General features: G+C 36.2%; 1 pseudogene; it reads left to right on the top strand.

Annotated features, from left to right (window-relative positions):
• Window positions 1–22,978: 22,978 nt before the first annotated feature.
• LOC136222636 (probable pectate lyase 9) lies at window positions 22,979–24,537 on the top strand (annotated as a pseudogene).
• Window positions 24,538–25,021: the final 484 nt, after the last annotated feature.

Genomic DNA, 25,021 nt, shown 5'->3' with positions numbered 1-25,021 from the left:
CAACTCTTACAAAAATACGGGGTTGCACACCGAGTCTCCACACCCTACCACCCGCAAACTAGTGGACAGGTCGAGGTTTCTAACCGCGAACTAAAACGTATCTCGGAAAAAACGGTTAGTGCCTCTAGGAAAGACTGGAGCCTAAAGCTCGATGATGCTCTTTGGGCCTACCTCACGGCGTTTAAAACGCCTATCGGGATGTCTCCTTATCGTTTAGTTTTCGGGAAATCGTGTCATTTACCGGTGGAATTGGAACATAAGGCCTATTGGGCTCTGAAATTTTTAAATTTTGATATGCAGGCCACCGGGGACCAACGTCTCCTCTAACTTAATACCCTTGATGAACTTCGTCTCGGTTCGTACAAAAATGCCAAGATTTACAAGGAACGTACGAAGAAATGGCACGACAAGCACGTGCAAATTAGGGAATTCAACAAGGGGGGCCAAGTCCTCCTATATAATTCTCGCCTCCGTCTGTTTCCAGGAAAGTTAAAAAGTCGGTGGTCGGGACCGTACACCGTTATTAATGCCCAGTCGTGCAACCCCGCACTCACCGTTTGTTTTGCACTAACAAAAACAAAAATCAAATAAACAACAAAATAATTAAACTAATTTATTGATTCTTTAATTTTTTCGACACACTACCCCCTCGGAAATTAATTAAAAGTTCTGTTATTTGTCCTTAAATGTAAAGACATTAATACAAAGGATCGGTTTTAGTAAGAAATTTTAGTCTTAATTCTGAAACTCTAGAATTTATGCAAAGCCTAGGTTCGTACTAAACAAAAGCATTGAATCCTAACCCACAGGTCATCTCCATAATGAAATTCAAAAAGGCAATAAAAACGGGATAGTTGAAAATTTGACGAGAACTTGAACGTACACAATTTAAACCCAAATTTTGTGAGGTAATTTCCAGTTAAGGCGGTCATAAGCTTTTTCCAGATCCAGTTTTAGAGCCACAATACCCCTCTTTCCCTTTTTAATTTTCATAGAGTGGACCATCTCCTGAGATATAACCACATTATCCATCATCTGTCTCCTAGGAACAAAACTGCCTTGATTCTGGCTAATAATATCAGGAAGAATACACCGGAGTCTATTGGCCACAATTTTGGTAATAGCCTTGTAAAGCACATTACAAAGACTAATAGGCCTCATTTGTAAGAAAGAAGGCGGCTTCTCCACTTTAGGTATCAGGACCAGAAGAGTTTTATTCACAAGCCTAATATCCTCGGTTCCATTAAAAACTCTTTTAACAAAACTATAAATACCTTCCTTCACAGTCTCCTAATGTTTATGATAAAAATCGGCAGGAAGTCCATCAACCCCAGGAGCTTTAGTAGCCCCAATACTAAAGATTGCATGATCAATCTCTTTCTGGCCAATAGGGTGGAAAGCTTCCAGAACTTTATCATCTCCCAATATGGGAAACGAAGTCCTAGAAAGAGCTTTATCCAAATCCACAATATCCTCTTTAAATAAATCTTTATAGAAAATAAGGGCCAAATGACGAATATCCTCATCCTCATAAACCCAATCTCCATTCAGATCTTTGATAGCATCAATCCGATTCTTCTGCCTTCTAATAACAGTAGAAAGATGGAAATATCTGGTATTGCAATCTCCATCTTTAATCCATGCTTTTCTAGATTTCTGAAACCAAAGTAACTCTTCTCGCCTTAACACAGCTTCCAACTCCTTCTAGAGAGTTCTAAGAAGACCATCCAAACTATGATCAAACCTAACCTCCAAACTACGCTGGATGCCTTCGATCCTACCCAAAATTTTATTCTTCCTTCTGATAATATGGCCAAAGATGTTTTTATTCCAGCCTGCCACATTACTTCTAAAACCCTCAGCAGCTTGTAAAACATTAGAATGCGGCTTCCAATTATCCCGAACAAAGTTTTTAAACTCAGGGTGAGATTCCCAAGCCACCTGGTACCTAAAAGGTCTGTCCCCTCTCGGTCGATGACCTCTTCCCAGCTTGACTAAGATAGGACAGTGATTAGAGTGATGGAAAGGAAGATTTAACACAGTCACTTCAGGAAATCTACTTTGAGCCGAAATGTTAGCATAAACTTTATCTAATCGAACAAAAGTACTATTACGTTTCCAAGTAAACTTGCGACCAGCGGCACCCAGATCCGAAAACCCACACATATCCATACTCTGTTTATGATTGAGACACCGATTCACATAGTGGTTACCACCCCCTCTTTGATCGCTCATAAGAGCAATATCATTAAAATCACCAGCCACAAACCAAGCATCCTCCATACTCATACTCATAGTATGCAGAACCTCCCACAGCCGTTTACGATTGGCCAAGATAGGATCAACATAAACAAAAGTGATAAAGAAAGGTTTATTACTAGGATAAATAACTTTACTGTGAATAAATTTTTTATCCATACTAATGATATCAAAATGAACACGATCGGGCTTCCAAAAAAGCCAAATCCCACCAGCCCGGCCAGTAGCCTCCGATCTGACACAATTCCAATTTCTAAACATTCTAACCACCTCATCAGCTTTAGCTCCACTGATCTTAGTTTCCATTAAAGCAAAACAAGAAGCGTTAAACTGTTTAATTAAATCTTTTACATGGATATGGGTAGCCTTGCTAGCCGCTCCTCTAACATTCCAGACAAACAAATCCATCAAAAAGGAAGACTACTGACCCCAGGCCCAACACCCTAAACCAGGTACTTATTAGGGGCACCTAAGAGCCTAGAAAAGAGGCCCCCTTTTTTCCAAAAACTCCAAGGAATTTTGGTTATTTTTCTGATTACCCTTAGGTTTTTTCATACTCATCTTATTAACACCTATAACTTTTCCATTTCTAGGTTCAACACAGTCTTTAGGGATACTAACCTCTTTGTACTTCTCTTTCAATAGGGAAGCATGAGCCTGGGAGCAATCCTATACCTCTTCTTTGGAATCAAAAAGAGGATTAACTGTTGGTCCCGTGTAATGTAATAGGATTAGTTCTAAGGGCAGGGGTTAGGAACTAATGTAACTTTTTTCTTAACTATGCTGACTTAATTTAATTCTTTAAATAACTTCACTCAGTTTTGGTCAGCAAGGCTGAGCGCAATGCAAGACAGCTTTAGTCAGAGGCTGACTAGAACTGTTTCACTTGTGAGTTGGGAAATAACACTTAAGGTCAGCTTCCAACTCAGCACTCCGATTACTCAGCGTCGGCTTATACAAATTATATATTGAGTATTTTAAGCAAGAAACACATACATATATATATCAAGAGAAGGGTTAGAGATTACTCAGCAGTCTTATCCTGGTTCGACCTCACCGCCTACGTCTAGTCCCCAGAATCCTTCCGGGCTTTTTCAATCCACTACTGAGCTCTTTAAAGGTAGAGCACAAACCGTTTACAAGGCAATTGAGTATGCAAGAGTACCATCCTCTATTCGTCTACTCAACCCTACCAAGTGCTATAACCGAACACTCAGATTTTCTCTACCGCTGAGTACTAAAACCGAGTACTCAGCACCACTCTCTCAATCTTTACAATTGATACAAATTTGTTCTTTCTAGATGAAGAACACTTTAGATGAATACAAATTCACTCTAGACTTTTACATAGAGATTGGATTTGGGTGTAAGAAATTGCCTTTTTTAATCAGACAGCTTCTCTTTTGGATTTTCACTCTTGTGATGATTTTCTTTTCTGTCTATACTTGCTTTTTCTTTTTGTAAATCGGCCAAGGATCCAAGTGATGAACTTGTCCTTCTATAGTAAAATCTAATGCTTCAATCATTTGAATTCGGACATATCCGTTGAATTCAAACGGTCTTCTTGCGTCATCCATTGGTCAGCATACAGATTTGCAGGACAATCCTGTCGTTTGAAATTAGCAGTCGCCAGGCTTGCCAGTTTCATCTTCTTGCGCCAGGTTCCATCTTCTAGCGCCAGGTTTGTCTTCTTGCAAAACGCCAAGTGATCCATGCGTCTCGAAAAGGTCTTTTGGCACAATTCCGAGGCTTCTGAATTGGTGCAGACCTTTGTCGGGCTTTGTCTTCTAGTTAACGGATCATTGGTGCTGTCCTGTCGAACACTCAGCTTGACTTAATTGACCTTGCCTTCGATCTTTATCTTTGACGAGGCTGAGTTACGTTCTACTCAGCTTCTTCGGTCAGCTTCGTCTTCAAGCGTTTGTTCTGAAGAAGACTTTTCTTCTATAGTGCTGAGTTGTGTTCTACTCAGCTTCTGTGGCTCATGCTGACTTCGTTATGTCTTACTTTTTATTTCTGTTCCCATTTATAAATATACTCAACATTGAACAAACACATTAGTACAATTAAATCAAAGCACTTAAATTTAATTGTCTTAATCATGGGATTAACTTAAATAATTTTGTCAAATCAAAATCATGTAGAAAGGTGTTTCAACAAACTCCCCCATTGGGGTAGATATGGGCTTACATTCTTCCATATCAAATTTCTTTAAAATTTCTTTGGCATACTTAGTCTGACTGATGAAGATGTCATTCTTCCCTTGCTTAATTTGAAGTCCATGGAAGAAGTTGAGTTCGCCCATCATTGACATCTCGAACTCAATTTGCATCTGTTTACTAAATTCCTTGCATATAGATTCATTAGTAGCACCAAAGATAATATCATCTACGTATATTTGTGCCAGCAGGATATCTTTCCCCTTTTTCTTAATGAATAAGGTTGTTTCAGCTTTACCTCTGATATAGTTCCTGGTCAGCAGGAAACTAGTCAACCTTTCGTACCAAGCACGTGGTGCTTGTTTCAGGCCGTACAGGGCCTTCTTGAGTTTATAAACGTGGTTTGGAAATTTTGGATCTTCAAACCCTAGAGGCTGACTAACATATACCTCTTCGTTTATAACTCCATTAAGAAATGCACTCTTGACATCTATTTGGAATAGTTTAAAGTTCATGAAGCTAGCATATGCACATAAAATTCTTATAGCCTCTAACCTAGCTACGGGTGCAAAGGTCTCACCATAGTCAATGCCTTCTTGCTGACTATAGCCCTGAGCTACCAGTCTGGCTTTGTTCCTGACTACATTTCCTTGTTCATCTAGCTTATTTCAAAAGACCCATTTAGTTCCTATGGTCTTTTGATTTCTAGGTTTTGGCACTAAATCCCATACCTCATTTCTCTTGAATTGATCAAGCTCTTCTTGCATCGCATTGATCCAAAATTTATAGTGCTCAGCTTCGGTGAAGTTCTTTGGTTCATGAACTGAGACGAATGCAACATTACTGAGATATCTCCTGAGCTGATTTCTTGTCATTAGGTTGTTCTCAGCAGCATCAAGAATGGACTTCTCCGAGTGTCCTCTTGGAATCTTGATCTCTTTGGGTAATGTTGAGTTTTCAGGAGCAGGTGTTTCAACAATCTCTACAGTTTTAGATTGGTCAGCAAAGGTAATTTCAGGTTCGTTTTTACCTTTGGTCAGCCCGTGTGGTAATGACTCAGCGGCTCCATTTTGGTCAACAGAAGCTGAGCATGGGTCATCTTTGGCAGACTGACTTGACTTTCCTGCAGGGTCAGTTTCATCGAACTCAACATGTATAGACTCTTCTACGACCTGAGTTCGTTTATTGAACACCCTATATGCTTTACTGTTAGTTGAGTACCCTAGGAAGATCGCTTCGTCAGCTTTAGAGTCAAAGTTGGCAAGGTTGTCTTTCATATTGAGTATAAAGCATTTACAACCAAAGGCACAAAAATATCCAATGTTGGGTTTTCGTCCTTTCCAAAGTTCATAGGGGTTTTTCTTAAGTATAGGTCTAACTAAAGCCCTATTGAGTATATAGCACGATGTGTTGACAACTTCACCCCAGAAATACTTTGGAAGCCTATTCTCACTCAGCATTGTCCTAGCTATTTCAACTAAGGTTCTGTTCTTCCTCTCAACTACCCCATTTTGTTGAGGAGTTCTAGGAGCAGAAAAATTGTGGTCAATGCCGCTGACTTCACAGAATTCATCAAACTGTTGGTTTTTTAATTCTCCGCCATTATCACTACGGATGTGAGCTAATTTTAAATCTTTGTCATTTTCAAGTTTTCTAATCAGTGTTGAAAACATCTTAAAGGCTTCATCCTTGCTGCTCAGCAAGATGACCCAAGTATACCGAGAGAAATCATCTACAATGACCAAGGAAAATCTCTTACCGCCCAAGCTGAGTGGCTGGACTGGTCCGAAAAGATCCAAGTGTAGTAATTCCAATAGACGCTTGGTTGAGACAATATTTTTACTTTGAAAAGACTTTTTGGTTTGTTTACCTTGCTGACAATCATTGCATAATTGATCTTTCTCAAATCTAAGTTTGGGCAAACCCTCAACTAATTGCTTTCTTGTTAATTTGGCAAGGAGGTCCATGCTTACATGACCAAGCCTCATATGCCATAGCCAGGAATTATCTTCCTTTGACACTAAGCATATGTTTTTCGAAAATTTCTTTTCTAAACTCAACATAAAAAACATTGTCAATATGAGGGGCAGTTAAAATCAAATCATTTGTTTTTCCATCGAGTATCCGACACTCAGTGGCATCAAATACAACCTTTCTACTGCTGTCAAATAGTTAAGCCACGCTCAATAGGTTATATTTGAGACCCCTGACTAAGGAGACTGACTCAATAGTAGGGTTTCCTCCGATAGTACCTGATCCTACTATCTTACCCTTTTTATTGTCTCCAAAGCTTACATTTCCACCTCATTTATGCGCAAGTGTGATGAACTGAGTTTCATCACCAGTCATATGCCTCGAGCATGCGCTGTCAATGTACCATAGCTTTGACTTCTCCGCGCACCTCCGGCTCACCTGCAATTTAAACTATTCATCTTTAGGTACCCAATTCTTTTTGGGTCCTCGTTGGTTAGCATGAACAGGTGAAACATCATATTTTGCTTTGTGATGACATACGTTTATGGTGTGGCCATCTTTACCACAAAAGTCACAAAAAATTACCCTTTGAGGGTATTTCCTCTTTTGGTCAGCATGATGGTGCTGAGCATACCAACACACATTTATAGTGTGTCCTCTCTTTCCACAATAGTCACACTGACTGTTCTGCTGAGTGTACTGTCTATGCTGACCAGTACCATGATACTCAGCATGAGGATAGAACCTTTTCTTAGCCGATGTACTCAGCTGGTTCTGTATAGATGTGATGTCCTTTCTCAGCTTCTTAGAGTCTGATTGGACTTCCGAGACAAACCGATGCATGATTTTTAGATTTTCATCTTGCCTGGTTTGTCTTGAAGCAGATGTCGGAGGTCACTTAGTTTGACCTCTTCAATCTCATCACATCGTTGCTGAGTGCTCTAATTTTCTTATTACACTTTTTGGTCAGTGTATAGAGATCACCCAGGGCATTAACCATTTCATTTCTGAGCAGAAGAAGAGATGTTACCTCATGGGAGTGTTCCTCTTGGCCAGATCCATCAGAGAGGTCAGCTTGCTGATAGGGGTCAAAAACCCCTATCTTTGGGTACGGTTTTTGGACGGGTTTTAGCATTATTTAGTTAATAAGCGAGCATTTCTCGCATTTAAATGCTTTTGTGTGAGTTAGTTAGGAATTGGAAACGTTTTATTTATTTTTCGTTGTTTAGGCTCGTTTTATGACCAATCTAGGCAATTACGGCCAAAATAGCATGCATAGTATAATTCCATTATCTTTTGAAACTAATTGGTCCGTCAAAAGCTGCACCAAACGAAGCGTTTGCTCAAAATAAGCGATTGACGGATCAATTTAGCCTTTGGACTAATGTTATCTGGAGTTTCTGTACGTGCGCAGGTGTAAGTTCGGGCGAAAAAGGGCATCGACGGCATTCGGCAAGCATCAAGGGCATGCCGGGCGAAAACGCTCGACGAGCGGGCCTCCGTAGGCCATGCCTGCTCGCCGAGCAGGCCCCTGGAGGCCTACTCGCCGAGCAGGATGCCTGCTCACCGAGCAGGCCGCCAGACGCCTGCTCGGTGAGCAGGGCGCTGCTCGTCGTGAGTAGCACTGCTCGGCGAGCAGACCTGCGGGAATTGGTCAAAAAGACCAATTCTGCCCCCACGAAGCCACGATGGACCCCACGACTTCCTACACCAATAAGGACACGAAAATAGGTCAAAAAGAGGGCCGAGCCACGCCTATAAAAAGAGTTTTTCCAATGTAATTTAGATATCTTTCAATTTTGTAAATTATCTTAGCTTTCCCCTTGTAATTCCTCTCCATCTCCTCCATCTTCTTCGACTTCCATTGAAGCTCCTTCAAAGCTTTTTCTCGAGGAATTATCAAGGTCCGTCCTTAAGATTAAGTCGCCGGCTGCAGAGTAAACAGGTTCCTTGAAAGGGATTTTTGTATCTCCTTTTATCTTTCTTTGTTTGTACTCTTTGATACAGTTGCCGAACTTGACTTATTGTATCTTGTGACATTTATCTTTGCCTTTAATAATAATTTAGCTCTTGTTTTGTTCTATGATTATTTGTTTAATCTCTGTCTTACGCTTTATTCAATTGGTTTAACTCATTCAAAAGCCCCAAAATCTAGTAGGCACATATTGCGAGCTGAATCTGACCTAGTCAGAGCCTAGGAGATTGACGACCTCTTAGTTGATTAAGCGCCAATTTACTGAGCCTTAGACCTAGTTTCGGCCTTATGGAATCACGCGCTAGGAACTTTAGGAGGGTAAGTAGGGTTAATCGCCTTGAATACAAGTGACTCAGATTAGGTTTTTATTCAATAGACCTAATAATCTATCTTCATTATTATCGTTCATACCATGTTCCTTCGGATAATTGCATTAGTGAAAGATCAATTAGGAGTAGTTTAACTTAATTAGGGGTAGAGTAACTTAATTAGGCATAGAATAACTTAGTTAGAATCAGATAACTTAGCTAGGATTAGTATAATTCAACCTATGAGTAGATTAACTTAAGCAAAACAAACTCAAAACCCCCTAAGCCTAGATAACACCTGAAACCGATAGCTCGATACTTGCAGAAATAAATCCTGTGGACGATAACCTGGACTTAACCAGAAATTTATTACTTGATAACGATGGGGTACACTTATCCCTCAGATCGGGTTCTTCACGGAATCCGCATCAAGTTTTTGGCGCCGTTGCCGGGGATTTATTTCTTCTGCAATATCGAACCAAAGGTCGATTTGTTAGTTTAGGCATTCTTTGTGAAGATTCTTTGTTAATATCATTTATACTTGTATACTTGTTTATAATAACTATACTTGTTTATAATACTGAATAAGAATTTAATTCGGAATAAAATTCTTATTGCTATTATCTATAATTATATTTAATTACAAAGATAATAATAACCTATTGATAGTATAATAATACGAGCAATTTAATCTCATTAAACCTCCTAACTTATTTATCCCATAATTAATTTAATTCATAATCATAATCTAATTATAATTGTTAAATTAAATTAATTCCTTTGTGTATTTTAATACACAATTCGCCCCCCCCATACTATTGGGCCTTAGTGGACTCAGTTGGGCTTTCGTCAATTAATTAACATCTGTTTCTCTTTTGGGTTCCAAGTCTTATGTGTGACCCATTAGGTTCTTATTGCTTCTAGCCGTATGCAACTATTAAATTAATTTTCTCAGAATTATATTTAATCTTTGCATAACGGAATAAGTACGCGAACTGTGATTGGCAGATCCGAAACATTCCCCTAGAGCTATAAGAGGACATGTTGATTCTGTCGTTGACCTTTCCGTATTAGTTACAGTATAATTCGATCCTTTGTCAACTACATCCTTGAATTGAATCTTATGACTCTGTGTAATGTCAAGTCACATATAACGAGACGTTCGTTTTACTTGTACAGGTCGAATTAACTCCAATTAGATAGGTTAAGTGAAATCTGCATTTCAAGTCTTAAGCTATCACCTTGCAAGGATTTAGAGTTAAGTCTTCCACAAGTGATCCTTGGACGTATCTCCCATTTATCAGGAGTGACAAATGCTCAATCCAATGTATAACTATCCTTTAATTACTTCATGTGATACCCAACGTCTGCCGTACACACCCCAGAGTCATCCTTGTTATGGATCGTGTTACAACAGGATCAAAGCATCACATTCCATAATCCAGAATCACTAATTAACATTCCTTTGAGTCTTAGGATTACTTATACCTATTAATACCAATGAGATGAACAGGTGACAAGGATAAATCTACCCATCCTGTTATCTCAAGTCGGGTCCCCAATCCTAATGAACTCCATTCATTGGATCCATGTAACTGTCCAGATATCTGCATATCTGAAGCTTGTGAGATCAGCTCTCTGTCTCGACAGAAAACATTGTTACATGCAAGTCTCAACAGTGTTATGTCAATCCCTATTCAAAACATATCACTTGACTTGAGGTTGCTTTAAGTTTATTAGTTTATTATAATGTTTTGTCTCACTTCATGCTTGTATGAACACTTTATAATTACTTTAAATAAACTCAAGGATTTCCTTTTATTAGACTTATTTAGTTCTTTAAAGGAGGTTGCCTTTATACAGTTATGAAACCATATCTTCTTAAAACAAATGATATAAAGAACAATTCATTTACATTAGGTTTATATCCTGAAACAATTGTTTATAGGACACTAAACCCCAACATACTCCTACTTGGACTAAAGCTAATTGTTTCTACAACTTATCCCAGTAGAACTTAGATGAAGATCATGTACTTTCTGGGTTAAGGGCTTTGTCAACGGATCTGCAACGTTGTCCTCTGTAGGTACTCTTTCTATTCTCACATCTCCTCTTGCAACAATCTCTCTTACAAGGTGGTATCGCTTAAGGTAATGCTTGGATGCATTATAAGACCGTGGTTCCTTTGCTTGTGCAATGGCTCCATTTTTATCACAGTACAGAGTAATGGGATTCACAATGTCAGGCACCACACCAAGTTCTGTAATGAACTTCTTAATCCAAACTGCTTCCTTTGCCGCTTCCACAGCAGCGATGTACTCTGACTCGGTCGTAGAGAAAGCTACGCTTCCCTGCTTAGAACTCTTCCAATTGACCGCACCCCTATTCAAGATAAACAGGTATCCTGATTGGGATCTAAAATTGTTCTCATACGTGAGATGACTGGCATCTGAAAATCCTTCTATTTTCAGATCCCCTTCTCCGTACACTAGGAACATATCTTTAGTCCTTCTCAAGTACTTAAGAATGTTCTTGACGACATTCCAATGCTCGTCACTCGGATTACCTTGATAGCGACTCGTTATTCTCAACGCGAACGCTACATCAGGTCTAGTGCAAAGCATATCATACATAATCGAACCGATTGCACTGGCATATGGAATTATAGCTATGCGTTTCTTATCATCTTCGATTTTAGGACATTGATGATTACTTAACTTTATCCCATGTACCATGGGAAAGTTACCTCGTTTCGATTCAAGCATGCTAAACCGCTTTAGCACCTTTTCAATGTATGTAGCATGTGAAAGACCAAGCAGTCTTCTTGATCTATCTCTGTAGATCTTTATACCAAGTATATAAGCTGCTTCACCAAGGTCTTTCATGGAGAAGTTACCTGATAACCATACTTTCACCGACTGTAGTAGAGCTATGTCATTTCCCATTAGTAATATATCGTCCACATATAATATGAGAAATGCAACTGAGCTCCCACTTACTTTCTTGTAAATGCAAGCTTCTTCGCAATTTTGTTCGAAACCAAACTGTTTTATGGTTTCGTCAAAACGCTTGTTCCAGCTTCTAGATGCTTGCTTGAGTCCATAAATGGATCTCTGAAGTTTGCAAACCTTGGTTGCATCCTTTGATGTGAAACCTTCAGGTTGCATCATATATACATCCTCAAGCAGGTTTCCGTTTAGGAAAGCTGTTTTCACATCCATTTGCCAAATCTCGTAATCGTAGTGAGCGGCAATAGCAAGCATTATTCTGATTGATTTGGACATGGCTACAGAAGAGAAAGTTTCGTCATAATCAATTCCTTGCTTCTGACGATATCCTTTCACTACTAACCTATCCATCCATGTCGGTCTTTTTCTTGAAGATCCACCTGCACCCAATGGGTTTTATCCCTTCGGGTGGATCAACCAAAGTCCACACTTGGTTAGTGTACATGGAATCCATTTCAAAATTCATGGCCTCAAGCCATGCTTTAAAATCTAGACTGGTGAGAGCCTCTTCGTAGTTTTCGGGTTCGTCGTCTAACACGGGAACCTCATCATCATCTCCCACTAGAAAACCGTATCTAACTGGGAGTTCACGAACTCTTTGTGATCTACGAGTAGGTGGTGGCACTTGAGTCTCATCTAATGGGACTGCTTCGGGTTCCTCAACCGCCTCTGTTGTTTCAGAAGGTGTTTCTTCTTCTTGAACTTCATCAAGTTCAATCGTGCTTCCCTTTTCTGTTTCTTCGAGAAACTCTTTCTCTAAGAAGACTGCGTGCTTGGAAACTATTACTTTCTGATCATTTGGATGATAGAAGTAATACCCCATAGTTTCCTTAGGGTATCCTATGAAGAAACATTTATCAGATTTAGGATCTAGTTTAACTGATGCTATTCGTTTTACAAATGCTGAACAACCCCATATTCTCATAATGAGAAAGTAGGTTTCCTACCAATGAACAGTTCATATGGCGTGGAACTAGCGGATTTAGTTGGCACTCGATTTAGGGTGAAGAGGGCAGTTTCTAAGCCATAGCCCCAGAATGTCTTTGGAAGTAATGTTATGCTCATCATAGATCGTACCATATCTATTAGGGTACGGTTCCTCCTTTCGGATACACCATTGTGTTGTGGTGTATAAGGGGGTGTCCATTGTGAGCATATCCCACATTCAGTTAGATAATTCAGAAAATCATCTAAAAGATATTCACCACCTCGATCGGATCGAAGTATCTTTATTTTCTTTCCTATTTGATTTTCTACTTCATTCTTGAAGCATTTGAATTTCTCAAAAGCTTCGGACTTGTGCTTCATTAAGTAAACATAACCATATCTAGTATGGTCGTCTATGAAGCTTATGAAGTATTTGAATCCTCATCTTGCTTGGACTGACATAGGACCGCATACATCTGAATGTATTAATCCTAGAGTGTCTGATACACGCTCGCCTTTATTGCTAAAGGGTATCTTTGTCATTTTACCTTTTAAACAGGCTTCGCACGTTTCCAATGATTCAGAATCGATTGAATCTATAAGCCCATCTTGATGTAGCTTAAGCATGCGTCTTTTGTTTATATGGCCTAAACGACAATGCCACAAGTAAATCGAATTATCTAGCTTATGTCTTTTGGTATCAATTGCGAATACAGAAATTTTGTCATCTAACACATAAATCCCATTTAGTGATATTCCAGAAAAATAGAAAATCCCATCTTTATAAAACTCGCAATGTTTATTCTTTATTGAAATATTAAAGCCGTCGTCAACAAGATAGCTAATAGAAATAATGTTTCTGGACATTTCCAAAACATACAAACAGTTCCTTAATTCTATTACAAGCCCAGAGGGCAAACTCAAAGCATAATCTCCAATGGCGAGCGCGGCAACTCTTGCTCCATTTCCTACTCGCAAGTTTATGCTTCCTTTCTTTAATTCCTTAGTCCGTTTTAGTCCCTGCATATTCATACAAATATGAGATCCACATCCGGTATCTAATACCCAAGATTCAGACTGTGAAATTGTATATATTTCAATATAGAACATACCAGATGTTGAAGCACCGTCTTTACCCTTATTGAGGGATGCTAGGTACTCCTTGCAATTCCTTCTCCAATGCCCATCTTTACCACAGAAGTGGCACTCTCCTTTGAGCTTCTTCACTTGCTTCCCCTTTGCGGGCACGACCCTCTTGCCTTTCTTGGGATGTTTAGGATTGGGCAAATTCCCCTTCCTCTTCTTTGATCCCTCTATGACAAGAGCTGGTATTGCCTTGTCTTTCTTCATATTAGGCTCAACTGTCTTGAGCATGTTTGCAAGCTCTTCAAGAGAGGTTTGGAAGTCATTCATCTAGTAGTTCATTATGAACTGTGAATAACTCTCTGGGAGGGATTGAAGGAGTAAGTCAATACTTAGCTCATGATCCATCGCGAATCCAATACTAGAAAGCTTGGTAATATAGCCTATCATCTTGACACAATGTGTCATCACAGATGTGCCCTCTTGCATCCTGCAACGATATAACAATTTTGATATCTAATAGCGTTCGCACCGAGTTTGTTTCCCAAACAACTCTTTTAGGTGCACAATGATGGAATAGGCATCCATTTCCTCATGTTGCCTCTGCAATTCCGGTGTCATCGATGCAAGTATGATGCATCCCGCGTGATCGTCATCAGCCTTATGCTTCTGGTAAGCATCGATCTCTTCGATGGGAGCATCATCAGCCGGGGTAGGGGGTATCGATGTATCAAGTACATACCCTATCTTATCGAACTTCAAAACGATTTTGAGGTTGCGATACCAGTCGATGAAGTTTGAACCGTTCAACTTGTTATCGGTAAGTATATTTTGCAGATTGGTTTTAGTCATGATTTTAGGAGTGTTTTAATTTAACCTGAGAGTGAGAAAGAGTAAACGTATGTTATTTATTTGCTTTAAAGTACATCAATTTAAAATTATAGGTCTTTTAATTCATTTTAAATTGCTCCCACTATTTTGCCAAATTAATAGCCCTCCATATTAATTCGAAGAATTTCACAAATCCTTTAGTGAGTTAGGATCCTAACTCCTGAAATTTCACCTTAAGTTTACTCAACAACCTAGTCTCATTTGTTAGGTAGATTCATACAATCAATCACATCAATAATGTGATTCCTAGGTTATTGGGTTACTAAGCACATTAGTAACTAATATGTTATTCATATTAATCCCAACCATATTGCCCATTAGTTTATGACAACATGAGTTTACCCATCCAATTATCATAATCTAATTTAAGTATTACCCCATATTCATGAAAAAAAAAATTCGATAATTCAGGTGTTACCATAAGACCCGAGCTTGAGTTTACTCAACAACCCAAAGGCCCCCAGTACTGCCGGCTGAATTATAATATTAGGGAGGGGCAACCGATTTTAATAACTTGCTTATTTACTTAACTTTTAATTAGTGAGGGATTTTTATTTTAAGCCTCATAATCTAACATAGTCTTGATTTGTTTTAGCATACATCAGACACATACATTGGCGTTATGGACATATTATCTAAATTATTCCGTTGAACCAGAAACGGAATAAAAGGCTAACCCTAGGGAAATACTAACTATTACATATTTCTCTTTAGGTCCTCCGTCTTCTCCATGGCGCCTCGAAATTACATCAATATTAATTTCTAGGGTAAATTCCAAAAAAAAACCTTGTGGTTTGATGTTGTTCCAAAAAAACCCTTGTGGTTTGTTATTACAAAAAAAGGACTGTGGTTTGCGCTGTTAACCAAAAAACGGAAAATGGCTTAACGGTGTTAAAATGCTGACGTGGCACAAGGGTAAGGTTGGAAATTCGAATTTTTTTTATTTTTTTATTTTTTTCCCTCTCTCTCTCCTCCTTCTTCTTCTTCTTCTTCCTTCTCCTTCTTCTTCTTCTTTTTCTTTTTCCTTTTTCTTCTTCTTCCTCCTTATTCTTCCTTCTTTTTTTTCTTTTTTTTAAAGTTTCCGGAAATCTGGAAATTTCCAGATTTCCAGATTTCTGGATTTTCCCCAGAAATCCGGAAATTTTCCAGATTTCTGGAAAATTTCAGAGTGTCCGAAATTAAAAAAAAAGAATAGAGGAAAAAAAAGAAAAAGGAAGAAGAAAGAAGGAAGAAGGAAGAAGAAGAGAGAAGAAGAAGAAGAGGAGAAGGAGGAAGAAGAACATGAAGAAGAAGGAGAATGAAGAAGAAGAAGCGGAAGAAGAAGGAGAAGGAAGAAGAAGAAGGAGGAAGAAGAAGGAGGAGAGAGAGGGGAAAAAATAAAAAAATAAAAAAAAATTCGAATTTCCAACCTTACCCTTGTGCCACGTCAGCATTTTAACACCGTTAAGCCATTTTCCGTTTTTTGGTTAACGGCGCAAACCACAGTCCTTTTTTTTATAATAACAAACCACAAGGATTTTTTTGGAACAACATCAAACCACAAGGTTTTTTTTTTGGAATTTACCCTAATTTCTATACTATTAAAGAAAACTTCAATTAACTTGAAGGGAATTAGATGAGATGAGAAATTACAATAGATAGTAGATAGGCAGGACACGCAGGTCCTATTTCAAAAATGCCAAAAGACTAAATAAATGGTCCAAATATGTCCATAACTCCAAACATATACAGACTCAATTAAATAAATTTAATTGGTTGATTACATAAAATATTTAAGTAATATTTAGGTTAATCACATTAACTTGTCAAATTAACTTTCATCCAATTTTAATTCTATCAGTTCTGTATCTTATATATTTGATCTAATTAAAATGTAACGATTACATTTTAGATTAATACAACTATACAAAATGTTTGTTATGCATATTCCGGTTATTTTGATTTAATTCATTTAACACTTTTGATTTACAAATAGGTAAAACAAACTTTTAAATAAATTCTTTTATTCGATAATCAAAACAAAAAACTATTAATTTCTGAAACATATATATATATATAAATATATTTAAAACTTAATTTTTATTTTAAAACGGTTTTAAAATAAACATGTCTCGGGCCGGGCCCGTGACGGGCCCGAACACGTGGCTGCTGCCGTTTGGCAGTAGCCATGCGTCTGGTCTACCGCTGCCTTACGGCAGCAGCGGCCAAGCGCCATGCGGTTGCTGCCACGAGGCAGCAACCGCATAACAGTGGTTTGGGTCGTGCCTCACGGCGCAACCCGAGCTACTGTTCATTTTTTTAAAATATAATATATATCAGATTTTAAACGGTTTTAAAACGATTTTCAGAAAAGAAGAAAATCCATTATAGATTTTCTGTTTTATCTTTAGAATCAATAAAACTAACTTTTATCAATCTAACTATAAAACTAATAGATTTTGTTATAATGATTATCAACCAAAATAATTAGGAACATATGCATAATCAATTTTAATTAACAATTAATTAAAACTTATTTATCTTTAGAATTAATTAATCAAAACAGTTTTGTTAATTAACCTAACAATAAATATTTATTCAATCTGATTGAAAAACCTTTTAATTTTCATATATGAAATAACGGATTTAACGCAGGCTCTGATACCAGTGAAGGAAAATAGGCAAACGTTTGGCAGCGGAAATATAAAAATTTTAACCTATTTCCTTTAACCAATATCTGTTAACCGTTATTTCATATAAAGAGGGATAGAAGGAAATACCTTTCGAAGTTCTATCTACTGTTGCAATCATAGTTCCCACAACTCTTACTCTGAGTTCTCGACCACAAAACAAAACACAATTCAAAAGATGATTAGAACTCAACCGTATAAAAGCAACCAAAGCAGATTGCCTCTAATAAATCAACACAAGATCAAGGATAAAGAAAAAAAAGATGAAAAATAAATTGAACGGAAGCAAGCGGTGAAGAATCGATCCTCTACGGTAGGGGGCCTAATTTTCTCTCTCCCGGGATTGCTAGGCTTGGCCAAAATTCTCATGAGGGGGGGGGGGGGGGGGGTATATATATCCTATTCCATCTAAACCCTAGTCAGATAGAATTAGGTTACTGAATAAGAATTTAATTCGGAATAAAATTCTTATTGTTATTATCTATAATTATATTTAATTACAAAGATAATAATAACCTATTGATAGGATAATAATAGGAGAAATTTAATCTCATTAAACCTCCTAACTTATTTATCCCATATTTAATTCCAAGTCTTATGTGTGACCCATTAGGTTCTTATTACTTCTAGCCGTATGCAACTATTAAATTAATTTTCTCAGAATTATATTTAATCTTTGCATAACGGGATGAGTACGCGAACTGTGATTGGCAGATCCGAAACATTCTCCCAGAGCTATAAGAAGACAAGTTGATTCTATCATTGACCTTTCTGTATTAGTTACAGTATAATTCGATCCTTTGTCAACTACATCCTTGAACTGAATCTTATGACTATGGGCAATGTCAAGTCACATATAGCGAGATGTTCGTTTTACTTATACGGGCCGAGTTAACTCCAATTAGATAGGTTAAGTGAAATCTGCATTTCAAGTCTTAAGCTATCACCTTGCAAGGATTTATAGTTAAGTCTTCCACAACCGATCCTTGGACATATCTCCCATTTTTAGGAGTGAAAAATGCTCAATCCAATGTATAACTATCCTGCAATTACTTCCTGTGATACCCAACGTCTGTCGTACACACCCTAGAGTCATCCCTGTTATGGATCGTATTACAACAGGATCAAAGTATCACATTCCATAATCCAGAATCACTAATGAACATTCCTTTGAGTCTTATGATTACTTATACCTATTAATACCAATGAGATGAACATGTGACAAGGATAAATCTACCCATCCTGTTATCTCAAGTCGGGTCCCCAATCCTAATGAACTCCATTCATTGGATCCATGTAACTGTCCAGATATCTGCATATCTGAAGCTTGTGAGATCAGCTCTCTGTCTCGACAGAAAACATTGTTACATGCAAGTCTCAACGATGTTATGTCAATCCCTATTCAAAACATATCACTTGACTTGGGGTTGCTTTAAGTTTATTAGTTTATTATAATATTTTGTCTCACTTCATGCTTGTATGAACACTTTATAATCACTTTAAATAAACTCAGGGATTTCCTTTTATTAGACCTATTTAGTTCTTTAAAGGAGGTTGCCTTTATACAGTTATGAAACCATATCTTATTAAAACAAATGATATAAAGAACAATTCATTTACATTAGGTTTATATCCTGGAACAATTGTCTATAGGACACTAAACCCCAACACAAGTCTCAACAGTGTTATGTCAATCCCTATTCAAAACATATCACTTGACTTGGGGTGGTTTTAAGTTTATTAGTTTATTATGATGTTTCGTCTCACTTCATGCTTGTATGAACACTTTATAATCACTTTAAATAAACTTAGGGATTTCCTTTTATTAGACTTATTTAGTTCTTTAAAAGAGGTTGCCTTTATACGGTTATGAAACCATATCTTATTAAAACAAATGACATAAAGAACAATTCATTTACATTGGATTTATATCCTGAAACAATTGTCTATAGGACACTAAACCCCAACATATCGCTCTTCCTAGACACCGCTACTACATCATCAATATACTCTCGATCAATAAGAATACCTACTCCATTTCTACCCTTATCCTTTCCTGAGTACCAAAGCTTATAACCCCAATGAGCTATCTCTCTAGCCTTGGCTCCAACCCACTTGGTTTCTTGTAGACACATTATATTTATTCTCCTCCTCTTCATAACATCTACAATTTCGACTAATCTTCCTGTCAAAGAACCTATGTTCCATGTCCCAAAGCGTAACCTACTACCCTTACCCTTACCCCTACCACTACCGTGGACTAGCTTATTTACCCGCAACCCTTGCATATTTGACACCACCCTCGGGTCCTGGGGTGGCGCGCCGCTTCGGGGCGACGACCTAGCAACCCTTGCACATTTATCACTACACCCGGGTCTAGGAAGTGCAGCGCGTCGCTGAGTAGGGAACACCCCCACGATATTTATATTGTGGTTCATGTCATAAGATGTGGCTAAGTTTTACGCTGGCCGCCACAAACCTACCGCAACCCTCCTCCTTTGTCCGGGCTTGGGACCGACTGTAAAATATTGTGGTTCATTTCAATATTTTGAACCTATTAGGTACTCCCTAAATCCAAATTTCTAATTATTTTCTAGGCCTGTTAGGCCTCTTTAAATCCAAATTTCTAATTTTTTTGGCCTCTTAGACCTCCTTAAATCCAAATTATTAATTTTTTTTTGGTCTGGTAGACCATCTGCGATCAATTTTCTTAATTTTTTTACATGTTCAGCCCTCCCTAAATCCATTTTTTTACATGCTATGACTATTAAACGGAATCTAACTTAATTTTGAGAAATTGTACATTAATACTTAAATTTGGTTCTTGATCATTCAAATTATAACACACACACACACACACACACATATATATATATATATATATATATATATATATATATATAAATAAATAAACCAAGTTCGATTTAGCAAAAAAAAAAAAAAAATTCCGAACACACGTGTAAAATCGGCCCCCCAACTGAGTAATCATGTATTCACCACTGACCAGAACGGACAATATCTATATGTCCGTTCAAATTTTACGTTCATATATCAAGGGTAAATCTGTACATGGACAAATTTACATCTTATCTTTTTATTTTTGGTTATTCAAGAAAAGGCCTAGGCTATATGTACATGCACGTAGAATATTAAGATAATTTATATGGATATTAATTGGTGCATGCATAAGAGTAATTTAACAAATTAATACTAGTTAGAGACTCTTCGTATTTTGTAGTAATAAACACTAATAATGAGAATTTAGAAAGTCAGGAAACATTCCCTAGTATATAAATATGATAGAAAGTGAGACACCATTACCCAGTTTTGAATCAGTTCAAGTTGTTGCGAGAGAAAAGGTCAAAAAATGTTTAAGTTTCTAGTATGTATTTTTTTGCGTGCAGTAATCGTTTTGGTGGCACAGGTGCTAGTCGCTGAAATATTAAGGACTGCCGGAAAGATGTAGCAGCAGCAACCAGGAATACAAGGGGCAGAGATAATTATCCACAGTTCAGTCACAGTCATGTTGGATTAACTAGGCTATATATATATATGTATAAATAAATTCTCTGTCAATGAAATATCTTTTTATTTAATATAAATAGCAGCATGGAATTTTGTTTTTGATATGTTTTGTATAATTAGGTCTTAACCACTTGCTCTAAAACTATTTTATTATATTCCTAATGAAAGCTACAATTTTGTAGCTCTTGGAAATATTAATTAATGATCGAAAAAAATTAGCCTAAGAGATGGTTGATGGGGATGAGTTTGAGGTGTTCTGGTTTAATTTTTTTCTAAAGTTGTATATCTGTAATAAAAATAGAGGAATTAATTTTAGTTTCCTCCAAAATGAAAATATCTTCTTAATAATATTTTTTACCGACCTTTTTTTTTTTGTTCTTAATTTCAAAAAAGATTATATATGTCAGAAACATAATTGACATATATTATCACCCACCTCTTGAGTTGGTGACACATGGTAGAAAAAATCCACCACATTTCACCCGCAGATTTACTTAATAGATCGGTGAATATGGAAAGGACCGATTCTAGAGAGAGTTCTCCTAGCCGGCGTCTAGGGCCTACTAATTTGTGAGGGCTCAAAATTTCAATTCTAACACTTTTAGGTTAGGTTTTTATATTTATTTGTAAATAAAAAATTACCTCACACTGACATCTTTCTCTCTTAATGAATCATGAACAGTTAAATTATATTTCTATATTTATTTTTTAAAATAAAAAATACCTAAAACTTCCTAATCTTTATATATATATATATTTTTTTAAAAGTCCATTTTTATTAAGATTTATGGTAATTTATTTTATTATTTTTCCTATTACAAAATTGACAACCGTAAATCTCAAATAAATTCATTATTTACGGACAGTTCACTACACAATCTAATTGTTTTCTTCTCTCCACCACTTTCAAAGAATCATTTCTTAATTCACAGACAGTTAATCTGCTTCTTTGCTTCTCTCGTGATACTCATGGTGACTTAGTTACTGGTGAGTGAGAATTCAAGTGTTAAAACAAATAATTCAATTGAAAAAAATAAATAAAAAACTTATTCCATTTAAATTTGAAAAAATCTTAAACTTTATTAATTATTATGTACTGTTAGTTTTGATATTTTTTTTTAGTTTTGATTTGATAATACCTTGAACGGTTTGGCCATATTATCTATTGAGAAACAAAATTAGATGAATTATATTAGAGTGATGTAATTAGAAATTTTGTACTTACAGAAAAGAGAAAATAATATCTTTTTAGTTTTAGGTTATTATTATTTGATTTTGATTGTTATATCAAAGACTAATATCTAATTTGTCATTTTTTTTGAAATAATAATATATTCATTTTACTATTCGTTATTTATTATTTCTAAATTTATATTAAATTTAGATATGAAAATAAAAGTATAAAAATTGACTGGTACCTCTAAAATACTGGAGATATCCCTGAATAAGAATGTGCCAACGAAATATTCAATTTTCTTTTAAAATGGCGGAGCACTCTCGCATTATATAATCATATTAATATTATATTTTTTTAAGTAAATGTTGGGTTACAGGATAAGATCGGAATGCAAAGATCCCAACTAGGTTGGCATTTTCACAAAACTAATCAAAAAACCCAAACCCAAATTTTATTAAAAAGAGGAAAAAATACTGGAGAGAAATTAAGAGAAACGAAATTGTTCTAAACAGTACATATCATCAGAAATAAATTAATGAATATGAAAGCCTATGAAATATAAAACTAAAACCATGTAATTTCAAATAACAATTATTTTTCTCGTTTTAAATATTGGTTCTTATTGGAAAAAAATTAAAAAGATCTTCACTTTAACAAGCAGGTTTGTTGTTAGTAGTAGTAGCAACTATATAAAAATATAGCAACCAGTTAAGTTTCTAGTTTCTAAATTTACTATAATTAATACCTAAAAACAACAAATATTTCACTCACCGTCTCATTTAAAACTAACTCCAACAAATTAATTAACCATTAATTTACTCTTCTAATATTTTTTCACTATAAAATTATTGTCATACCCACCCATTATCCAACTCAAGGAAATAATTCCTCTTAGTTATTAATTTCTTCCCTTTTGTAATACCCAAAGACAAGTGTAGAAAGATGGTTCTATAATGGCATTTTATTTTAGCTCTTTTTATGGCCTTCTTCTTCTTCACTCCACATCTTTGTCATTCTCAGAACATGAATGTCATTGATCGTTGTTGGAGGTAGAACCCTAATTGGCGAAGAAGTCGCCAACAATTGGCCAATTGATCTGTTGGGTTTACAGGGAAGATGACAAATAACATCGGGAAAAATGTTATCAAATATAAAGTCAACCGATGATCCGATGAACCCTAAACTAGGAACCCTCAGATATGGAGCCACTATGATCACGGGGAAAGTGTGGATAACTTTTCAAAGAAACATGAATATTAAGCTGGAGAAACCCCTTCTTGTTAGTAGTTTCACCACCCTCGATGGTCGGGGAGCCATTGTACACATCTCTGGAAATGCTTGTCTTCTCATTTACAAGGTATTCATAAAATTTGAAATTATATATATGCATATACATTTATTAGATAAAGCGTAATTTGAGAATAAATTTTCCATGAAATAAACTTACATTTTTAATTTACTCTACAATTTGTCATCTTTAGTTAAACTTCTAAGATTTAAATATACCAAGATATAATTAATAATGTATTAACATGTGTCAACATGGAAATTTTAACTGATTTGATAAAAAAGAATACCAAAATGAATGATCAAAATTCAATTTAAGATAGATTAACTCTCCGCGTCCAATAATAATCTTTCGATTAATTTGTAACTCATATTCTTTTTATTTAGGCAACAGATGTAATCGTTCATGGTCTAAGGATCCACCATTGTAAGGCAGTAGGGCCAAGCTCGGTTAGAGGAGAAAATGGAAAAATAGTGGCATTAGGTAAGATGGATGGCGATGCAATCAGATTGGTCTCATCATCGAAGGTGTGGATTGACCATAATACACTATATGCATGCCAAGATGGGCTCTTGGATGTTACACGTGGATCTACATCCATTACCATTTCTAACAACTGGTTTAAAGATCAAGACAAGGTTATGCTTCTTGGACATGATGATGGTTATGTTAGGGACAAGAACATGAATGTTACTGTTGTCTTCAATCATTTTGGTCCAAATTGAAATCAAAGGATGCCTAGGTAACTAATTCTGCTCATATTAATCTTTGTAAAAGTATTTTAAATTATAGTTTTATAATTAGGAAACAAAAATATTATAGAGCTCGCCATGGATATGCCCATGTAGCCAACAATTTATACGACGGATGGAAACGATATGCAATTGGGGGAAGCATGAATCCTAGCATTAAGAGTGAAGCCAATTACTTTATTGCACCAAAATTAGGAAAAAAGAGGTAATTAATCACATATTGTATTTCGACAATTAGCTATTGCCATTATTTAATTTAGGACTAATTGGTGATTATGTAAATTGTTAAAATAGATAACATGGAGAAATGGGATGGTTAACATGCCTTAGAGATTCTATTCAGTGAATGATGCATTTGTAAATGGAGTTTCTTTTTCCAGACAGGTGTAGGAATGACAAAGCCTAACTATAACAACCAACAAAGTTTTCAAGTTTCAGATGCCAAGTCTGTTAAAGAATTGACAAGGTCTTCAGGTGCTTTACAATGTTATAGAACCATTATGCTAACAAATTGGATATGGAGGATTAATAATGGAAAATGATTCTTATTATTATTAATTTGTAGATTTTGTTTAATATGACAACATTAAATTGAATTTAATCCAAAATTTATACCTCAAATCTTTAGTTTATAAATTTATATTGTAATACATGATAGAAAACATTATATAACATTCTCCAGGTACAAAATCCTCTAGTTTTAAAAGAACATCGCATAAAACTTATCTTTGATGGCATATATTAATGAATTATTTGCCAAAATTTATATATAAATTAATTAACGAAGCATAATATAGAGTGTTTGTTTTCGCTTTGATTTTGGACGTGCTTTTACCCCTTCTATATTATGGAGGCTTTACTCTAACTCTAAAACATTGATCTGCTTTATTGATTTTCATAAACAAAAAGGGATAGTAGTAGCAAAATGTAGGAGTGTTATTTTTCTAACACATCCTTTTTATGAAAGTGATATTATATGCAGGGCCGTCTTAAACTTTTTAGGGCCCCTGTACTAAATTTTTATCA

Source organism: Euphorbia lathyris, chromosome 3 (assembly GCF_963576675.1).
Source record: "Euphorbia lathyris chromosome 3, ddEupLath1.1, whole genome shotgun sequence".
Taxonomy (NCBI): domain Eukaryota; kingdom Viridiplantae; phylum Streptophyta; class Magnoliopsida; order Malpighiales; family Euphorbiaceae; genus Euphorbia; species Euphorbia lathyris.
This window is presented reverse-complemented; position numbering and strand designations above follow the sequence as displayed.